The 21,595-nt window shown below is 51.5% G+C and overlaps 1 protein-coding gene across 2 annotated transcripts in view; it reads left to right on the forward strand.

Moving 5' to 3' along the window:
• Positions 1 to 1,017: 1,017 nt before the first annotated feature.
• Positions 1,018 to 21,595, forward strand: part of CMKLR1 (chemerin chemokine-like receptor 1) — a 41,628-nt gene continuing 21,050 nt past the window's right edge. For both annotated transcript variants that reach the window (XM_040250959.1, XM_040250960.1), the window contains exon 1: positions 1,018 to 1,298. The gene's annotated coding sequence lies outside the window, so the exon portion shown is untranslated. The remainder of the gene's footprint in view (positions 1,299 to 21,595) is intronic.

The following is a 21,595-nucleotide window of genomic DNA, read 5'->3' on the forward strand; positions in this document are numbered from 1 at the left end:
TGTTTTTGGAAGGACTGATGCTAAAGCTGAAACTCCAGTACTTTGGCCACCTCATGCAAAGAGTTGACTCATTGGAAAAGACTGATGCTGGGAGGGATTGGGGGCAGGAGGAGAAGGGGACGACAGAGGATGAGATGGCTGGATGGCATCACCGACTCGATGGACATGAGTTTGAACTCCAGGAGTTGGTGATGGACAGGGAGGCCTGGCGTGCTGCAATTCATGGGGTCGCAAAGAGTCGGACACAACCTAGCAACTGAACTGAACTGAACATTTACTAAAGGACTTCCCCTGGTGACTTTAGTGGTAAAGAATCCGCCTGCTGAGGCAGGAGATGCTGGTTTGATCCCTGGGTCAGGAAGATCTGCTGGAGGAGGAAATGGCAACCCATTCCCGTATTCTCGCCTGGAAAATTCCAAGGACAGAGGAGCCTGGCGAGCTACAGTCCATGGGGTTGCAAACAGTCGGACCCAACTTAGCAAATCAACCACTACAACAACATTTGCTAAAATCCAATATTACAGGACATTTAAATTTTTGTTCATTAGATACTGCAAAAAACCTTGTTGCTATTTTAATTTACCGAAAAAAAAAAAAAAGGGGGGGAAACAGAAGGTCGTGAGGCCACGAATAGGGGCAGGAAGCAGGAAGGGCATCCAGGTGGAAGGAGTCGTATGCACAAAGGCCTGGGGTGGGGGTGACAGGCAGTGGGACGTCAGGCAGCCACGCTTGTGCGTAGTCTGTCTGGAGCTCCGGAGGCTCTTGCTGGGAGCAGACGCGCTTCCCACAGCTGCCCCGGGGCCTGCATGTGCTCCTGGTTTGTGCTCAGATGGTGGGCACCGCTCCCAGCTCCCAGAGGGGCGGGTCATCCCGGGCAGACCTCGCCACCAGCCACCGCCCGCCTGCCTGCCCGCCACAGGCAGCCTCCCCAGAAGGCCCCCACTCTGTGCAGCTGGCTGCCCCCGCCCTCGGTCAGCCCCGTTTCCTGCCCCTCCCTCTCTCCTCCCTCCAGCTGTTTCTCTGGCAGAGTCCTGTCCCATTCAGCCCCCAGTGAGCAAAGAGGGCAGGACAGACCCGGGGTCTCCCTGGGAGCCTCCGGGGGATGAGGATGTTCCGGGGGTGCCGTGCTCTGGGGTCTCTGGGGGACCCATGAATGAGGGGGTGAACTGCTTTCTTGGGCGAACGGCCCCAGGCGAAGAACAGTGTGACTTCGAGGAAGAAGTTGGGGATCACGCGTCTTCTGCACAACCTCGAGTGACCTGAAGTCACAGAAGACCTGGGTGAGACCAGCCACAAAGGTATCAAGCTTGGCTCTGACATCGATTGCCCAGAGGAGTCGGGTTGCAGGGGTGGGGGGCGTGGGAAGCAGTAATAGAGAAGCTCTTTGGCTCTTGGTAAAATGTAATTTTTGTCAAAATGGAAATAGCTCTATTATGATTTTCAGATTTCCTAAGTGATGCATGCCAATTGGAAAAAGCCAGCGAGGTCACCATAGTTATAAAAAGCAGCGAACTCTGTGTTTCTCTTCTCTTCTTAATGCTCCCGACAAGCCTACAAGGGAGGTACTTTCATTGTCCACATCTTACAGGTGAAGAAACTGAGATTCAGATTGGGGAAGGCACCAGCTCAACGCTGTGGAGTCGGGTAGCGGGGTGCGGAGCTGGAAGTCTGTATAACCCACCTTTTTAACTGCTGGAATGTCCTACCTCTCAGCTACAGAGAAGAAAGAGGGGTTCTTAACCCAGAGGTGAACCTTCAGGTGCCTCTCTGTGTCACTCACTGACTCACTGACCAACCTGTGATGTTTGTGGAGTGCCTACAATGTACCAGGCGCATAGGAGCATCTAAATGTGGACACACACACCCTTTTCTGACAGCTTGTGTGGTACCCTATAGTGAAAGTGTTAGTCTCCCAGTCCTACTCTTTGTGATCCCATGGACCGTAGCCCCCCAGTCTCCTCTGTCCAAGGAATTCTCCAGGCAAGAATACTGGAGTGGGTAGCCATTCCATTCTCCAGGGGGTCTTCCCAACCCAGGGATCAAACTTGGGTCTCCTGCATTGCAGGCAGATTCTTTACGGTCTGTGCCATCAGGGAAGCCCATTTTTGGTACCCTACCTTGTCCTTAACCAGGGATCATGAGCCTTCATCTGTATTATCTACGTTCCTCCAATATGCATTTTAAAGGCTTGGGATTTATTAATCATCCCTCCACGTGGTTGCTTCCTTTTTTTTTTTCATTATTATAAACAGAGCTGAGCGGCCACTCCTAGCACATCATCTTTGCCTGCGTGTCCTGTGGACAACTTTCCCAAGGTGAAATTGCTGGCTCAAAGGGGTGTGTGTTTTTAAGGCTTTCGAGGCTTTTAGCCACATTGCCCTAGAAGGTTGTGTTGGCTTGCACTCTCCTGGCCCAATATTGGGGTGTGCTATTCTCACAGCCTCATCTACACTGGTTGTCACCTGTCTCCTAAAATTTCCCTGATGGGAAAGGTGAGAATAGCATCTGGCTGCTTGAGTTTTCATTGGTTCATTCATGCTGAATATCCTCTACAGTCTTGTTATTCGCTTTGGTGACTATCCTGTTCAAGTCCATCCCCATTTTTTCTTTTTTCTCTTGCTGGCGTGTTTGTCTTTTTTCTCACTGATGTTTAGGAGCTCTTTGTATATGAAGGATAGGAATCCTTTGCCAGTGCTAGCTATTGAGAATTCCAGGCCCCCCTCTGCTTTCAGATGAGCATGTTTTAAGTAGGTGAGCCATTTGGACCAGCGTTTGGCAAACTTACAGGCAAATAGCACATCATTATACTCAAGTACCTGCTCCTTGCTGTCAGTCTGATCACTCAGACCTATGTAGTTCAGAGAGGCCAGACAAGTCCCGGGTTTGTCTTCTCTCTCTGTTCAAGTGCCCGGCTCCCAGCTTCCTTTTTGCCACCCCTGACCTCCTCTTCAAGATCAATCTTCCCTGTGGTTCTTGCTGTTGATTTAGACTGAGTTGAATTAGACTCAGGACTTCTCAAAGGGCCGTCCTGGGACCATGAGCGTCAGCTTTTTTGAGTTAGAATCCCTGAGGATGGAGTGTGGGAGTCTGCATTTTGAACCAGCACCCCTAACAATCTTGAGAAGCACCGAGCTGGAATCCTTGATCATCCCCTTTGCCCAGGTTTCTGGGTTCTTTGCTGCACACTGAGCTTCTTTTTTTCATTCCTAAGCAAATATCTATGCACTTCTGTGAGTCTACATCTCCTGTGTCAGCAGGAAAAGCCAGGAGGCAATGGTGGAGAAGAAATGAAACTCAGTCTCATACCACAGAAAGTCAGATCACATTAGCAGTCATCCAGCCTGCGGGCTTCGATATTATTTTAAGCCACAGAATGCTTTCTTCCGATGAAAATACATGGAGAAGTGCACTTTAAAGAGATAAAAGTGATGTTATTCTAGTGGAGGACTCCAGATGGCAGCTTATTGAAGCTCACTGTCACTGCTGAAGGGCCTTTAGGAAACTTCATGACTCTGGGGGACAGATTGAAAACTAGAGAATCTACTCCAGATTGTTAAAACACCAATGTTTTTAACCCTTGTTGAATTTGCTATGTGACCTTAGGCACGGTACGCTCATTCTCTGGCCCTAAGCATCTTCTTTGAAAAAAAGGAGGTTGAATGTTGTATTAGTCAGGGTCGCAGTTGCAGTAACAAATAGACTCAACGTGTACAATGGCTCAAAGCAAACAGACGTTTGTTATAAGTCAGGCATTTGTGAGTGGAGCCCGGTCCTCTTCATTGAGTCAGTGAGCCACCGCACCTGGCTACTATCCCTTAGACATCATCCCCAAGGAAAGAGTGCGTGGGGGAGGGATGTTTGCTTCTTAACTGTTTCCTGCCACACTTGGGAACTTGTCGGGGAACCAATCTAGTTGCAAAGGAGGCTGTGAAATATAGCTCATGGTTAAGGTGGTTCTTTCCCACCTAGGGCTGTGTACTGTGGAAGGGAGAAGGAGTTTCTGTGGATGGCTCACTGTCACCCCCACAAATACAGTGACCTTTTGGGTCCCTTCCAGTCTCTGGTTCTAAATTCTGAATTTTTGTTAGTTGATCTTAGAGTTAACGCAGCGATGTTGGGCCCACAAATACTTTCCTATCCTCAAGATAATCCCCATCAAATAAAGCGAGTAAATGTCTGCATTCCAGGCCCCTAAACATGGACTTTCCTGGAACATGGGCAACTGCCGTTCTCTTTCACTCCTGGAAAAAGGAAACAAAAATAACAATGTTATTGAGCTAAGCACTTTTACTGAACCAAAGGTTTTTGTATCCACTATCCCATTAAATCTCTCTACAACCCTCATGGAGAAGCTTCATGATTAGCATTCCCATTTATTTTATTTTTACTTATTTTTGTGTGTGTCACTTGTGTTTATGTTTTTATATTTTTATTAAAAAAATTTTTTTCGGATGCGCTGCATGGCTTTGGGGGTCTTAGTTCCCTGACCAGGGATCGAGCTTATGCCCCCAACAGTAAAGTACAGAGTTTCAACCACTGGACTGCCAGGGAAGTCACAGCAATGTTTTTTTTTTTTCACATGAAGAAAGTGAGGCTCAGGAGGTAAAGGGACTTGCCCAGGGACACACAGCTCAGAAGCAAAAGAACTGAGATTTGAACTCAGAATATCTCACTGTCCTAGGGTCCCACTGCACACTGGGGTGCATGTGTACAAGGCTGAGTGTGTGTGAGCGCATGTGTGCGATAAAGGTCAGAGTTTACCTTGGGCTGTATTTCCCGAGGGTGGGGTATAAGAAAGTGGAAGTGCAGGAATCATGGTCCAAATCCCCAGAATGGGCCAAGCTTGCTTATTAGAAGGCAGCTGAGTGGGTGTCTTGGGCCAAGGAAGCCCAGCACGACTAAGTAATACAGTCACCAGCCGGAAAAAAGAGAAGGGGGCGGCACGTGAGCACACAGCCTGAGGCTGTCTGTGGTTGCTAGATGTCACTGAGGCCTTGACCTGGCCAGGCACATAGTAGGTGCTTGTGGATGATTTCCTGTGAATAAACTCCAGGAGTTGGTGATGGACAGGGAAGCTTGGTGTGCTGCAGTCCATGGCGTCGCATAGTCAAACACGACTGAACGGAACTGAACTGAAAACCCACGGGGAGTAAAAGCTGCACCTGTGCGAGAACTCAAGATGGGTCAGCCTCAGTCCCTGTTCTGAAGGTCTTGGGGGAAGGAAGGCAAGCTGGTCACAAAAACTGTTCTTCAGTCACTCAGGCAAAATTTATGAGCTCCTGCTCTTTATCTGGCACTCCCCAAAGCACTTCCTGCTTTTGTGGAACTTTGGAGGGGCCGGGGGTCATAGTTATGTTTGTCCCCATATTAGATCTGAGGAAAGTGAGGCCCCGATTGGTGGAGTGGCATCCCCAAGGTCCCTTGGTGATATTAGGGACCTGGTGTTGATCTAGCCCCCAGGCCAGAATTCCCTATGTGGCCCTGGCTGAGGTCTTGGGCCCGGGGTGCAGGTTGGCAGTCACTTTGAGCTGCTTCTGAGTCCTAGGACATGGCTTTTTTCAGGAAAAATTAGGAGACAGGTTAATTTACTCTTTTGGAACCTCTATTTTTGCCACATTGGCACAAGCATGATAGAGAGAGAGTAGCATTTCTTGCCCCGCTGGGTGGAAGCCAGAAGCCTTGTTAATTCTGTTGCTGCTGTCTGGTTGGCACAGACTCTGCAGCCTCAGGCTCTAGAATTCAGATCTGTCTCTGCTTTTTTACCTCTTGCCTCCTCTGTGCCCTTATCTCTAAGGGAGGGGATACTCTCAGGGCTGTTGGGGGTTAAACATATCTGAATATATAGGAGCACTTCCTGGTGAACTTCCCTGGTGGCTCAGATGGTAAAGAATCTGCCTGCAATGCAGGAGACCTGGGTTCGATGCCTGGGTTGGGAAGATCCCCTGGAGAAGGAAATGGCTACCCACTCCAGTATTCTTGCCCGGAGAATCCCATACACAGGGGAGCTTGGTGGGCAACAATCTATGGGGTCCCAAAGAGTCGAACATGACTGAGCAACTAACACTCTTTCAGACAGGAGCACAGAGCACACGGCCAGCTTGATGAAGGCACTTCTATTTTTATTCTTGGGGAAGTGGGTGTTGATATTCAACTTTAAATGTCAGGGTTGATGTGGGCATCTTGTGCCTTGTGACCCCAGGTTGCCAGGGCAGGAAAGGTCATGTTGGCTCGGCTCCAGGCTTCACGCCTTGCCCTATGGGCTCTGGTGGGTGGGAAGGGGAGTGCTTCACCCACCGTAGACACTCTGGCAACCTTGGAAGTGTCAGCAGCTGAGTCAGCGGGGGGCGGGGGGCCGGGTGGTCAGCTGTTCTTCAGGCACACTGTCAGAATCGGTTCTGCTTTTCTTGGGGTACATGTCTCGGATCCTCTGATCTTAGCCCTGGGATCCCGCTGAGGGCAGCTCTTGTGCAAGGAGGTGGGGGCATAGGGTGATTGGACGCTCAGTTTTTCCTTCTGGGGGTCATGGGTCAGAGAGACTGGAGGGCTGTTGGAGTGCAGCCAGGTAGACCCGGCTTCTGCTCCTGGGAACCAGTTACCTCCGGGAGCTGGGGCAAGTCACATGACCTCTCTGAGTCTCAGTTTCCTTTTGTCTCAGAATTTTTTTTAAAGATTTTTTTTGATGTGGACCATTTTTAAAGTCTGTATGGAATTTGTGACAATATTGCTTCTGCTTTATTAGCCACTAGGGAAGTCCTTTTTGGCTCCAAGGCACGTGAGACCTTAGTTTCCTGGTCAGGGAGCGAACCTGCAATTCCCGCATTAGAAGGCACAGTCTTAACCACTGGACCACCAGAGAACTCCCCATCCGAGCTGTTGAGAGAACATCTGCCATGCTCAGTCAGTGATCTGGGGTGGTGTTTAGGGACAGGGGACATTCAAAACATACCCATCCCTTGTTATGGGAATTTGTTCGAACATTTGCCAGAATCTATGATTTCCTGGGTGTGGAATGAATGAAGAGCTCAGATAGTCAGTGTATGAGGCTGCTGCTGCTAAAACAACCACTGCAGACTTTGTGGCTTTAAACAATATACATTTATGATCACAGCTTTCTGGAGCTCAGAAGTCTCAAAAGAGTTTCACCCACACCATTGCGACCTAGAGCTTATTGCAAAAGTCACTCCCATCAGTGCCCGCCTGGTACATTCAGTGTGCAAACTCCCACAGGAGCAAAGAGGGCGTAGCTTTGATTGGGGAAATTAGGAAACAGTGTCTGGTGATGGGAGCATATATTTGATCTGGTTCCAAGGATGAGTTGGCCTTGAGTGCCTGGAGGAAAAATTGGCCAGAAATGAAAGATATTTCTGGCTGGGAGAGCGGCATGAGCAGAGGTTTGAAGGTTTGACGTGTGTGGGGTATCTGGTGTGGCGGGTGGAAGCAGGGAGCGACCGGAGGCAGTCTGGGTGTTCTGGAGGGCCTCAAAGGTCCCATCCAAATTTCTGGGTGGTCCAGTATCCTCCATTTCACCGGAACAGCATCTTATTGTCCCCTGACCTTGCCCTCCCCAAACTCGGCGCTTAAACTCAAACATTTGGACCATCGAAGATTCCAGACGACCCCAAGATAATTGAGTTTGAAATTCCAACTTGGCAGAAGGGTATGTTGGTTTGTGGATTTATCTCCTGGATTGTCTGGCCCAGAAACTAGTTCAGAGGGGAGAATATTTCTCTGCATTGGTGGCTTTCTGAACTGGATGTTGGGTCTCCTCCCCTAGGCTGCCCAGGACTTGCTGATACCTGTAGGCATCGAGCTTGGGACAAACAAGGGCCTTCCTTCAGGGTTAAAGAGAGTGATTTAGGATGACAGCTGTGGCTGGCACGGGATATGTTTCCTGGGGGAGAGGGCCACTGCCCGCTGGTGCCAGATGAAGCAGGCTGGGCATTGAAGGGTCTGCTGCGTCCCCGTTGCCAGGGGTAGAGCTGACTGACGTCAAGAGCAGGTCTTCTGTGAGCATCGGCAATTCTCAGTCTCTGTTATGACAGATGTGGCTCACGGGGGCCTCTTCAGCTGTCAGGGATTTGGGCCAGGAAGAAAAAGGACGTCCCTTGACTGAGAAAAGAGGGGCCACCCAGGGTAGAAGCAGGACTCTGCAGCTCACGGACCTGTCCTGAAACCTGTTCCTGCCCTCGCTGGCTGTGAGACCTCAGAAAGGACATTTAACTTCTCTGAGCCTCAGTTTCCACCAGTGTAAACTGGGGGTGATAAAAGGACTTTCCTCATGGTAGGGGTGGGCATTGGATGCTTTGTGTGAGATGCTGAATGGCAGAGTTGGGGCTGAAAACCAAATATGGCCTGAACATGAGGGGCCTGGCTCAGATGTCGGGGGGTGCTGTTGGGAACCAGAAGTCCTGAGCCAGGAGAGGCTAGAAATGCCAGGAATGGAGGGTGCCAGGTTTCAGAGCCTCACCCCGGCTTCCCTTCCCTCACTTGCTGGTGTGGCCTGAAAACACGGCAGGGTCTGGGAGGAGACCTCAGATCACCATTCCTCCTTTCCTGGGGGGCAGTGGGGCCTGGCCGTCTTACAAGGGCCTCTCTTTCTCTGTGTTTCCTCATCTCCTGTGAAAAATCCCAGACATGAAGGGAAATCAGAAGCAGGGTTCTGGGGAAGGGCAGGGCGGCTTCCCAGAGCCTGACTGGGCGATGCCCTTTATCTCCCCATCACGGATTCCCGGTGGGCCTGGGATCCATCAGCCTGGGGTCTGGGGTCTCCTCCCTGTCTCTGGGCTGGCCTCTGCTCCATGCATCCTGTCTGTTCCATATTCTCGGCCTCTCCCCGTTCTGGCAGCTCACATTTTCCGGGGGGCTGGGAAGCCAGTAGCACCCCAAAGTTCCTCTTTCTAAGAGCTTTTTAAAAACAAGTTTATTATCTTCGGCTATGCTGGGTCTTCATTGCTGCGGGCTTTCCTCTAGTTGTGGTGGGTGGGAGTTTCTCTCTAATTGTGTGCAGGCTTCTCACTGAGGCGGCTTTAGGTGCTAGGCCTTCTGTAGGTACAGCACGTGGGCTCAGTAGTTGAGGTGCACGGGCCTGGTTGTTCCTCGGCATATGAGATCTTCCCGGATCAGGGATCGAGCCCGTGTCTCCTGCACTGGCAGTCAGATTCTTTACCACTGAGCTGCCAGGGAAGCCCTCCGAGAGCTTTACGTGTCGTTTCCACTGCCTGAAGGGATTGGTAGTTTTCACTCACCAAGGCTTGGCTGGACTTTTTCCCAGTCCTGCTTCCTGCTGCCAAGATCCTCTTTGGGGACCAGTCGTTCCTCTCTTGGTATCACACAGACTCATCACAAAAGTTGGAGATGGGGCAAAGGGCTCCATTTTACAGTCAAGGAAACAGAGGCCCAGAGGGACTGTGGGTGCTCACACCTCCCTTCCATTCCCTAATCCACAGCCACCCTCTCTGCTTTGGAAACACCTCCCAACCCTCAGTGAAAGTGAAAGTCGCTCAGTTGTGTCCAACTCTTTGCTACCCCATGGACTGTAGCCCAGCAGGCTCCTCTTTCTGTGGGATTTTCCAGGCAAGAAGACTGAAGTGGGTAGCTGTTCCCTTCTCCAGGGGATCTTCCCAACCCAGGGATCGAGCCCAGGTCTCCCGAATTGCAGGCGGATTCTTTAGTGCCACTGAGGCTTGTACTGGTTGTGCAAAAAGCCAGTGCAAGCCTTGGTGGCCCTGGCCTTCTGTCCTTCAGTGGGGCTCACAGAGTATCGATTCAGTTTGGCGTTAGGCAGACCTGGGTTCAAATCCTGAGTCCCTTGAGGACCAGCTGTGTGACCTCGGGTCGGCTCCTGTCTCTCACCTGTAAACAAGACTGACGGCAGGTTCTTCCCTGAGTCATGGGGGTGAGAACGAAAGGAGATAATCCATGTAAAGTGCTTAGCCGTGGGCCCCACACTTAGTGGGTCCCTGCAAAGACTTCTGGGCCCTAAATATGGGGTGCCTGGCGGGTCCTCTGTAAATACTTTCTGAAATGAGATTGACTTCTTTAATCACCCTCTTCTGCTCCAATCCCCAGTCTGCTAGCAGCTGTTTTTTTTTTTTTTTCCTTCCTGTAAAGGATGAGGCTCAGTTAGAGACTGAGATCAGAGAGGTTAATTGGCTTCCTAAGGCCACACAGCTCATAACAAAGGGAATCAGGCTGCCGATGCCTACGTTGGCCTGGACACCTCAAGAGCTGTTCCTATCCTCTGGTCCTCTGTCCAGAGCCCACCTGCCCTCCTCCTCTGTGATTGCCAGTTCTTTCCACTGATGTCACACTCTCCCTACACCAGTTAGGGTTAGCTCACGTATCTTCCCTGGTGGCTCAGCGGTAGAGAATCTGCCTTAGTGCAGGAGCCACAGGACACTTGGGTTTGATCCCTGGATCGGGAAGATCATGGCAACCCACTCCAGTATTCTTGCCTGGAGAATCCCCCTGTACAGAGGAGCCTGGTGGGCTACAGTCCATGGGGTCGCAAAGAGTCGGACACCATTGAAGCGACTTAGCAGGCACATGTCTTCCATAGCTTGATCAAAACATGAATGAATCTCACGCGCCATTCCTCAGAAGCCTGTTCTCATCTAGACATTCCACTGAAAACGAAAGGGATCAACTCCTTCACCTTGAGGTGTCAGCAGCTGATGACAGCTGGCAGGAGAGGAGTTGGGGAGCCGGCTGCCTCCAGCCAGCACGGAGCATCCTCCATGGTGGACCCCTCGGCTCTGCACACAGGTGAAGGGAAGGGGAGACTCTGGTCAGGGATGCTGCAGGGGGTTAGTAAGGGGCAGCCTCCCCGGCTTCAAGGACGCGAGGACAGGCAGAGACTGAGTTAGCTCTGTGGACATCTGTGTTACGACTTCCTCACTCCTCCAGTGAGACCTCTCTGCTCCTTCCTTTTCTTGTAGAATCGCAGTGACTTTTATTTTTTTAAATGTGACAAAGCTGCATATCAGCAGAGCTGAGAAACCGAGCGGGCCTGGGAGGCCATGGGGGTAAGTGTTGCAATCTTGGCAACCCCTCGTCTACACTGCCTGCCTGCCTGCTGGCCTGCGGCTTTCTGTCAGAGCCTGCGGGCTGCTGTGGTTAAAGCGTGGTCAAGGCTGCGTCCTGTGACGTGAATGAGGAGCCTGGGGTCCCGTCCCCTTCTGCTGAACTGGTAAAACTGTCCTCTGACTCGGGGAGCCTCCCTTCCCTGTGTGTGTGTTGGAACCGGTGCCGGAGATCAGGGGGAGAAGCCCATCCCGTCCAGGTGTGTTTGGAGAGGCAGGATCGCGTGGTGGTCGGGGCTTCTGGAATCCGACTGCTTGGCTTCAAATTTCTCGTCTTCCTAGCTCTGCAGCCTCGGTTTCCTTGTCTGTGAAGTGGGGGTGACGCTGCCTTGAAGGCCCTGTAGGGGGAGAGTTGGGGGAACATGGGCTTCCCAGGTGGTGCTGGGGATAAAGGATCTGCCTGCCAATGCAGGAGACACAAGCAACCTGGGTTCGATCCCTGGGTCGGGAAGATCTGTTGGAGGAGGGAATGGCAACCCACCCAGTACTCTTGCCTGGAGAATCCCCATGGACAGAGGAGCCTGGCGGGCCACAGTCCATGAGGTTGCACAGAGTTGGACACAACTGAGCGCCTAACATTTTGCAGGAACATGGACCTAGGGAGGGAATATTTTAATTTTTATTATTTTGGTACTGCCTGCCACTGGTTGTTTAAAGGATAGAACCTGGGGTTGGGGAAGTTGGACATGTGAGGGACATGCTTAGCTTGGGGCCCAGAGTTCGGTACACGTGTGGCATTTGCGACTTGGTCACTAGCTGTCTGTGGCCCCGGGGCAAATTTAGTGACAAGTTCAGCCCCTTTCTGCTTTCTTGCTGCGGGGCTGTGGGAGGTTGCTGCTCCTGCTGAGAGCCGTGTTCTAGAAAACTGGGGCTCTGTCAGCTCCATCCCTGGTGGTTGCATGGACGTGGGGGTGACCTCGGAGGGGGCCCTGGCCCCCGGGGCAGCAAGCAGTTCTGGAAGCACCTGAAAGGCCTCTCTGGGCATCATCCTTGCCCCTGGGCTGAGGGTGGAGGTGGTGGTGGCCAGCTGGTTTCTCTCCTGGATGTCACAGGGAAAGGTCGGGGGCACCCCCAGACACTCAGGTTCCTTAGGCGGTTTGGAAGCGTATGGGGTGCAGAGCAAGGCCACTGTGGGGAGCCGAGCTGAAGGCGGGCTGCCTCGTCCCTGCCTTTTTCCTTCCTCCTTTCTTTAGCGGCCCGGGCTCTGAGCCAGCCGACATCTTCCAGAACTTGAGTGGATGGATCTTTGGGCAAAACCAAGCACTTCCCTGTCCCGGGCAAAAGGGTCCTCAAGGCCAGATGCTGGCTGCATCCTGGGTGGTTCTCTGCTCTGGGAGCTGGCTGTGGTCAGAGGAAGCGTGCTCCCGCTGACCAGGAAACATACCCCGGGCGCCCACCCTGCACCCAGCACACCATGGCCCCTTATTAACCGTCTGCAGGGAATGAACACAGGAGCCCCGTGAGCAGCGGGCCACTCCCGGATACTTTGGGGACCTTCACTTGAAGCCCCCTCTTTCCCGTAGGAAAAACCAATCCTCACCAGAGTTATTCTGAGGTTGTGTGCCTTGTTTTTAAAACACACAGAATTATTTTGAGACCATACACTGTGAAAGGGACTTCCTTAGTGGCTCAGATGGTAAAGACTCTGCTTGCAGTGTGGGAGACCCAGGTCTGATTCCTGGGTCAGAAGATCCCCTGGAGAAGGAAATGGCAACCCACTCCTGTATTCTAGCCTGGGAAAATCCCATGGACAGAGGAGCCTGACAGGCTACAGTCCGTGGGGTTGCAAAGAATCTGACATGACTAAGCGACTTCACTCACTTCACACTGTTTAAAAAAAAAAAAAAGCATGGGAATTTTGTGTTCAGCACCATAATATTCCTGGCCATTTAAAGACCAGAATTGTGTCCCTTGGAAATCTTTGGTCCAGCCCCACAGAGAGGCCCCATCGCTATGGCTCATCCAGAGAAACCTGGGGTAGGGAATGCCTGGGTCGTCAGGTCTGAGGGATGCTCTCATAGACTATTCCCTTGCCTTTCCACTGTGTAGGTGAGGAAGTAAAGGCACAGAGAGGTTAACTGACTTGCCCAAGGTCACACAGCTGGTAAGGGCAGAGCCAGAGTTTGGACCCAGAGGGCTTTAACTGCAGCGCTTGCAATCCCAGAAGAGTAAACTGAGGCCCAAATGTGATGTCAGAGGAAGAGGCCTGGTGTCCAGTCCATTTCTCCAGCCATGCTGTCTCCTGAGGTTGGCCCGGCAGTGTCTGGGCCCCGCATCCTCAATGCTGGACCAGAGGGCACCTTCCAGCTCAGGGTCCTCTGGAAGATTCGTGGGCTCGTGGCTCAGAGAGGGGAAGAGAATTGTGCAGATTCTCTGAAATTTAGGAGCAGAGTTGAGCCTGAAACTCAGATAAGAGGTCTTATCTCTTCTTGGTTTCCCTCGGGGGGAAGATCAAAGGTTTGGGCCGAGAACACAGCTGTGATGCAGGTCTCAGCTTCCCTGGGTGTCAAATGATGGCGTTGACAACCCCAGCCTACTGGAACCTGTTATCTGGCCCTGTTTTTCAAACCAGCCTGCAGAGAAATGAAAAAACAGAGAACAGAGTGAGTTTTTCTCATAAAGTGTTTACATCTTATAAAGGTGAGGCCCCGTGCCATCGATTTTTATCGGTCTTAGGTACCGTTTGTTTCCTGAAATGGTGACGATGGTCAAGGACAGTTTTGTTTGCCATGTCCTTGCTGGGCCAACATGAAAACCTGGCAACTCCGGGACAGTCCCAGAAGCGTTTGGGAAATGTAACTGGGTCGGGAGATGCCACAGTTTGGAGTTCGCTTGAGCTGAGATGGTCTCTTGGGCTCCTTCAAAGTGAGGCTGAGGTGGGGACGCCCAGAAGGGATGGAGAAACTGTACGTGGAGGTGAAGGCTCCGGCTGCCAGCGGGGATTGCAGAGGGAAGGAGGTTCCTGGCATGCCGTGGGTGCCCGATGAGGGCGACAGGATGCGATGGTTGCCATGTGAGGGCTCCATTCGTGACTCAGAGTCTGGGCAGCAGGCGAGGGGAGAGGGAACTAGGGAAGAGAAGACGACAGGGGGAGATGCTGGTCATGGACCAGAAGATACAAGACGGGGAGAAGAAGCCGAGCCCAGAGAAGGGGGCCAGGAGCCTGATCTGGCTGGGAGCGAGGGGGGCTGAGTGCGGAGCAGTTGAGGGGCTCCCCAGAGCTTCTTTTGAAGTAGAGGAAATACAGGAGAGAACAAATAAAAGACAGAGACTTTTCTTGGCTTCTGAGCTAGGTATCTTTTATTAAAAACAAAAAAACAAACTTTTTATTTTGTATTGGGGTATAGCCGATTAACAAACGGTGTCCTGTTAGTTTCAGGTGGATAGCCAAGGGACTCAGCCACACTTATACATGTTTCCCATTCTCACCCAAACTCCCCTCCCATCCAGGCTGCTATGGAACATTGAGCAGAGTGCCCTCTGCTCTCCAGTAGGTCCTTATTGGTTTAGATGTCTGTCTTGGGTGGAGGAGCCCCAGAAGCAGAGCCCAAGGCGAGAGTTCAGTGAATAGGAGGCGTCCAAGGCGTGTCTGAGGCAGGGCTGGGACCTGGGGGAGCAGAGGGAGGCAGGGTCAGCCCTGTTCCGGTTGGCGCTCATTGTGACTGCACATTCTGACATTTTGCTCATCAAGCAGGTTACGTATTAGTTTTGATTTTTAAATATTGCCACGAAAGTATTATTTATCCTGATGAGTGAGCTTGGCGAGGCATACCCTTGCTTTTGTATTCAAAGATCTCTCAGGGGGAGAAGCTCAGCAAGAATCTGGTCTCGAGTGGAGACCAGTCTCAGCCTGATTCAACAGGGGACCCTGGACCCTGAATCATACCTCACAGCAGTGAAGGAGGAGCAGCTGACTGCTTAGTTGGGGGCATTTCTCGGGAGAAGGGGACAGCTGTGAGCTGTGATATTTAGCACTCTCTGCAGCTGTGAGCTGGGCAACCCCCTCTACCCCGTAAAGGTGATCTGGGCTTACACCTTCAATACCTATTATAATATTCTTTGTGGTTCTTTGAGAGATGGCAGTAAAATTTTGAATTAATTATAAGTGCTTATGTCTATCAGCTTATTTTTTTTTAATATGACTAAGACAGAGCTTCTGGGCCCTGCTTCTATTCCTGCTGTAGAATGGTTGAATGAATGGATGGTTTGCAGCAAGGAGGGTGTCCTGGCTGGAGGGGAGGGAGCAGGATGGTCAGTGGAGCTAGTGTGTATGGCCCCACCTGAGGGGTGGGCTCATTTCAAGTTGTTGATTCATTTCCTTGGAAGGTGGGAGCTGGGGAGAGGATGGCCAAGTGAAGTAAGGAGCCGTGACTCTGGCCGTGGAAAGTGGAGCAGAGGGAGGAGGAATCTTGCGTTGGGTTTCTTAGGCGGGGGAGTTACTTCCTCGCTGCTTGCCTGGTACCTGGCAGATAGTACGTGCCCACTGAGGTTTCCTGAATGTATAAGTGAGAAATATGTAGTCTGTCATCAGTGTGAAAGAAGCTCCGAGAGGAGGTTTTGTAGAGTCACGCTCTCTGATGACTGGACCACATTCACGTCTGGGGAAGCCATACCACCGTAAGAATTGTAATCATACTTGACAACAATAATAGTAGAAATAGTGATGGGTAATTTACTGAGAACTTAACGTGGACCAGGCATTGTTCTGGGTGCTTTATATTCCTTCTCTTATTTCATTTTAATACCAACTTTGAGGAGTATGTACTATTTCTGTTCCATTTTATAGATCTGGAAACTGAGGCACAAAGAATTTAAATGACAAAGACGCCTCATAGGTCATAAGTGGCAGACCTGGGATTTGAACTGGGATGGTCTGGCTCTAGAACCTGCCCACTTCACTATCTCCTGTTGACCATGGCTTTGGGATCAAGTTCTGGCTCCTCTCTTTTCTAGCTGTGTGACCTTGGGCAAGTTTCTTGACTCCTCTGAGCTTCAGTGTCTGCAGTTGTGAGGTGAAGGTAGTATCAGGGCTCTTGGGAGGCTGGAGCAAAGCGAGGGATGGGAAGGATCCTGAGGGCTGACGGTGGTGGTTCCCATGACTCAGCATCACAGCAGTTTCAAGGGTCCCCACTTGTGGCTACAAACTGCGGGGGCCCTTGGAAACCTAAGCCAGTAAGTCATTGCCAGGGTTCTTGGCAGGAGGGTGGGGAAAAGGGAGGAGGGAGACAAAGCCTCCTCTGTCAGCCCCTTGGGGCCTGCCCCAAGTTGGGAAAATGTGAATGCTACAAAGAGAGAGATGAGGAGTGCCTGGGCAAGGGGTGGGCACCCTGTTGCCCGCCAAGATTCATTCTTCATGAAAAGTGGGTGGAAAATTACTTTGGATCCTTTCCTGAGAGGCTGGGAAGGTAAGGGCCAATTCATGGAGGGGAGAGGTTTCTCCACACCCCAGGTGTGTGATCCTGGCTTTATTTTGAAACAGAATGAAACCTGAAAACACCTTCAAGTTGGCAGCTGCTGGGGGCTGTCAAGGTTGCCAAACCAGCTCCAGAGAATGGCTTCCTGTGAGTTCAAGCACCAGGCTCTGAGCTTGGGGTCAACACCAGAAATCTGGCTGGTCCGTCATGACCCTGTTGTCTGTGTAGCCTGGTTCCTCCAGCTTAAGTGCCTTCTTCTCTGAGAAACTGCAGGGTCCGGCTCTACCCTTCGGTGTTGTTGAGGGGCCCTCGGGGTTAAATCCGTCTCCCTCACTCTGCAGAGAGTTTCATACACCACAGAACTCTTTTCTGATCCCAGTCTACATAGCTCTGAATCTTTTTTTTTTTTTTTGGATAGATTAAAGCACAGAACAGCCAGTGAAAAGCAAGGGCTTAAAACTTGCTTGCTCATCATAAAAGGATTTCAGAACCCCAGACACTATGAAGAACAAGCGAGGAATGACATGCGCACACACACAATGATTTCTTATAATTATTGTAACACATACATGATGATGAACTCTAACATTAAAAAACTGGAAACAAGCCAAGTGCTCATCCTTAGGAGACTGGTTAAGTAAATGACGGCAAATCCAATGACGAAATACAATGTAGCCGTGAAGAAGGACGGGTACTTCTTACATACTGATAGAAAATCACCTCCAAGGTGCATTGCTGGGTAAAAAAAGACAAGATGACAAATAGTGTGTGTAACAGACCAACCTGTGCAAAACAGGGAAGCACTTAGGATATATGTTTGTTTTTGTTTAAAGATACTCCGAATGGGCTCAGGTGGTAAAGAATCTGCCTGCAATGCAGCAGAACAAGGTTCAGTCACTGGGTCGGGAAGATCCCCTGGAGAAGGGAATGGCAACCCATTTCAATATTCTTGCCTGGAGAATCCCATGGACAGAGGAGCCTGGCAGGCTACAGTCTATGGGGTCTCAGAGCTGGAGACGACTGTGCAACTAACAACAGGAGAAGGACATGGCAACCGACTCCAGTGTTCTTGCCTGGAGAATCCCAGGGACGGGGGAGCCTGGTGGGCCGCCGTCTATGGGGTCGCACAGAGTCGGACACGACTGAAGCGACGTAGTAGTAGCAGTGCAACTAACATGTACACAAACACACACACTCTGAGAGGAAACAGGACACCAATAATAGGATTTGGGTGCTGTGGGGACTGGGTGGATGGTGGTAGGTAGGGAATGAGGATTTGCATTCTTTTTTATAACGTCATCAATTAGATGGAGTCCTGTTGCCTAGTCAAAAATTTCTATTAGAAAGGCCAAATTAGAATTGTGCATGGATGCCCATTAGGCTAATAGCAAGTGCTGTTATGAAGTAGGATTATAAACACTAACGTCTGTGGATTTCTTGTAATATTGTACATTAGGTCCTCTGCTGACTCCAGCTTCCTCGATGTCGCAAGGAGCAGGTTCCTTCTGGTCCACTTGAATGTAGCCTGAGAGGGTCCTGTTCAAGGCTGATGTAAGATCCACTCCTCCTTTCAGCGTCACCGCAACCTAGGGGCTAAGACATGCTCCTGGTGGACCCTCGTGGCCTTGGGTGGTCCCGCCAATGTCTCACAGCGCACTGGCTATCTCATTCCAAGAGACTCCTTGAATGCCTGACCCTTCGATGAAGTGTTTGCAGAAGGGATAGCCGATACTCAATGGACCCAGAGTTCCTCTGCAGAAAGTAATGACTGAAAAGCTGTGCTATTAGGGGTTGCGGGTGTCCTTGCCAGAATCCTGTTCCTACAGATCAGGGTAACAGACAGGCAAGCCCGGGGCAGTGCACGTCACATCCCAGGCCTGTCCCCGGCTGGTGATAGACAGAGGAGCCTGGTGGGCTACAGTCTGCGGGGTTGCAAAGAGTCGGACACGACTGAGCAACTAACACACTGCTGTGCTAAGAGTATCAAAACATCAGAGAAATGGCACTGGGGAGAATGCCTTCAGGGCCCCATAGTTCAGGCCCTTTCCCAGACATTCTAGAAATTTCCTCCCATGAGGCCGGCAGTGCATAACCCTGGGTGTCTAGACGAAAGCAAATAGTCACTGCTTTCCTGGCATGTCTGGGGAAAGCGGCTCCTGCTAACGGCCTTTGGGGACAGAGCTGCCAGCCTACAGGAAAGGCCACTGCGTTCAGGCAGCTGGTTTGGAAGCTTCGGGCAGCCTGAAGCTCAAGGCTGCATCCACCATCAGCTCGTCACCGAGGACGCTGACCTGTGTACATCCTGCTGGGTCCTCTGAACAAAGTTCCTTCTGCTCCTGGTCCCCGAAGGTTTCGCTTTCCCCCAGCGTGCGTCTGTTTTAAGCCAAGGGGCACATGACTCCTGTAACTGATTTTGCTTTTCCAGGCTACGAATCTGGTGCGTCTGCTGTGTGGCCCACCCAGACTAAGTATTTAGGACATTACTTATCGTCTGCATTTTTCCCCTCAGCCCTGGCTCTGTTCTCTGCCTCCACCCACATTTCCCTTCCTCCTTTCACTCTCACTCTTAAGTCACGTTCCCTTGGATACGTGAGCCTCTGTGGAGCTTCACCCCTGACCCCCAACCCTTCTGGACCAAGTACATAAGCCGGGACACAAGCAAACACATAATTTGGAAAAGAAAAAAAAAAAAGCCTGCAAGTCAAAGCAGCCTGTGGAACACCCCCTCTCTCTGGCCCCGGGGGAACCAGCCATTCCAGTTGGTAGGAGTCAGCAGGTAAGGGGTTAAGAATGGTCCAGAGGAAGGTTACAGTGAGGAAGTGGCCACGGGAGGGGAAGGAGATGGCTGGCTTATCCAGTGTGACTCTAGGGGGCTGAACCAGGCTTCAGGGGAACGTGGTAGGTTGCTGGAGTTCAGGTTAGTTAAAAAAAAAAAAAAAAAAAGGAAGCGCTTTCTAATGACTTGGTGGGTTTTTCTAGAAGTTCTGCTGTGGAGGTCAGGGAGGAAAGAGAGAGGAGACCTTCTCTGGAAAGTAGCAGAACCCGTCATAAAAGGGTTTATGAGCAGAACCCAGGGAGAGATTTTTTTTTCTGTTGATTTGGTTCTGAGCGATGTACTCAAGGGCCCAGGTGACTCCCGAGGGGAGGTCCTAAGTGGAGGGTCCCCCATTTCAAGGTAAAAGCGAGTCTCAGAAACCAAGAGACTCACCAGAGGGCTCCGCTTCCCGCTGCCTGTGTGATGATGTCTGGCGTCTTTCTAAGCTCCACCAGGCACCAGTGTTCGCCCACGTTTCTCTCTATAGCATCCCCACACGTGGCATGGTGCCTGGCAAAGATCTGTGAAATTTAATCGAACGAAAACCTAAAACAAAGTTTGTTTTCTTTTCTTTTTTTTAATGATGGCAGAGCCAGAATACAAACGCAACATTATCTGACTCCAGAAGTAGTCACTTTCTTTAAACATCACAGACACGGGGTTTGCTTGTTGGAGCCAGGATTTTTATATAGGTAAGGCCACCTACTAGTCCTGATTTGCCAGGAATGTTCTGGTTTTAGCACTACAAGTCCCATTTCTCAGGACACCCTCAAATTGGGATGACTGGTCAACCTATACACCCTGCACGTGTGATGCTTTGCATTGGCCCACTCTGCAGATGAACAAACTGAGGCGTCATGACCCAAGATCTCAGGGGCCCAGTTGGCCCTGGCATGCTTTGCTGCAGCTCTGTAAGGCTTAAGCTCTCCTTGGCTCTGGGCTGCTTTCCTTTGTCTGTAACGTGGGGGTGGCACCCCTTGACGCTCTAGCCTCTCCAGCAATGGCTTATAGGATTCTGGAATTTCCTCTGGACTTCAGCTGTCTGTTTTTTCCCGTTGAGGGTGGGAAGCAATATTCCCAAGGAGACCCTTTCTGGGTTAAGGTTGAGTTTCTCCTTGGGAAGAGGTGACGGCACAGTGACGGGGTCAGGGTCGGGGGCAGCCGGTCCTTCCTCCTCTCCTTCCCTCCCTTCCCCCCTCCTCGAGCCTGGGAACAGGGTGGGATCGTGTATGTTAAGTACTTCACCAAGACCAGCCCTTCCGTCAGCTGGCTGGGCTGGAGCCAGGCCATTCCAAGGGGCCAGAGCCTGCCTGAGTGCCCCAGGGGCCCTGCGGCGGGTGCTGGCAGCCTGGGCTGCTTGGGGCTCCAGGATCTCTCAGGGGTCCTCCCTGCTGGACAGGCTTCTGCAGCCCCTACCTGCCCTGGAGCATGGTGGGTGGCAACTGCGTTTGGCTAGAGGTGGCTGTGAAGGGTCCCCGAGGGCTCTTTCAGGTGGGGTTGTGGGTATGTGAGACACTGCTGCCCTGCCTGCCCTGGGCATGGGGCGGGGGGTCGGGGTGGGGGGAGTCAGTAGGTGCAAGAACAAAGAGCCTTGCACACAGCAGAGTCCCCAGCCACCAAGGGCAGTCAGAGTCACAGTGACTGAAGATGTGGGTATCAGAACAGCCCAGGATCAAATCTCACCTCTGCCTCTTCCTAAGTGTGAGATCTTGGGCGGGTGGCATTCCTTTTCTGTGCCTCAGTTTCCACATCTGCCAAATGGGAATGAAAATGCCCACCTTGAAGGTTTGCTCTGAGTAGAGGTACTGGGTATGCAGTTGGCGCCCGACAAGTAAGGGTTAATGTTATCACCACCCCCTACCCCAGCCTCAGGGTGGTTTTGGCTCCTCCCACCCCAGGACATCACCTAAGGATGCCAGAAAGACCCAAGAGAGGAATGGATGCAATGAACCCTTGTCACAGCCTTGCAGGCCTGGCAGCCCACCCAGGGTGCTTGGAAGCGCTGTGATAAGGACAGGGGAACATCTTAAAGAGCTGTGTGGATTGCAGCTGGAGTGGCCTGGAGCACGGGCTCTGCAGGCCCACAGATCCAAGTTCAAGTCCTGCCTCCACGGGAGCTGCCTGGTGACCCTGATCTGGTTCCTTTCAGAGCCTGAGTCTCAGCACCTGCTGAGTGAGGGTAATAAGCATTCCCCGCCTGGGTGGGGATGATGATGGGGAGGTAAGGAAAGCTGAGTGTCCAGCCAGGCACTGGGTACTGTCAGTACCATCATTCCCTGTCTTCT

Source organism: Oryx dammah, unplaced genomic scaffold (assembly GCF_014754425.2).
Source record: "Oryx dammah isolate SB20612 unplaced genomic scaffold, SCBI_Odam_1.1 HiC_scaffold_12, whole genome shotgun sequence".
NCBI lineage: Eukaryota > Metazoa > Chordata > Mammalia > Artiodactyla > Bovidae > Oryx > Oryx dammah.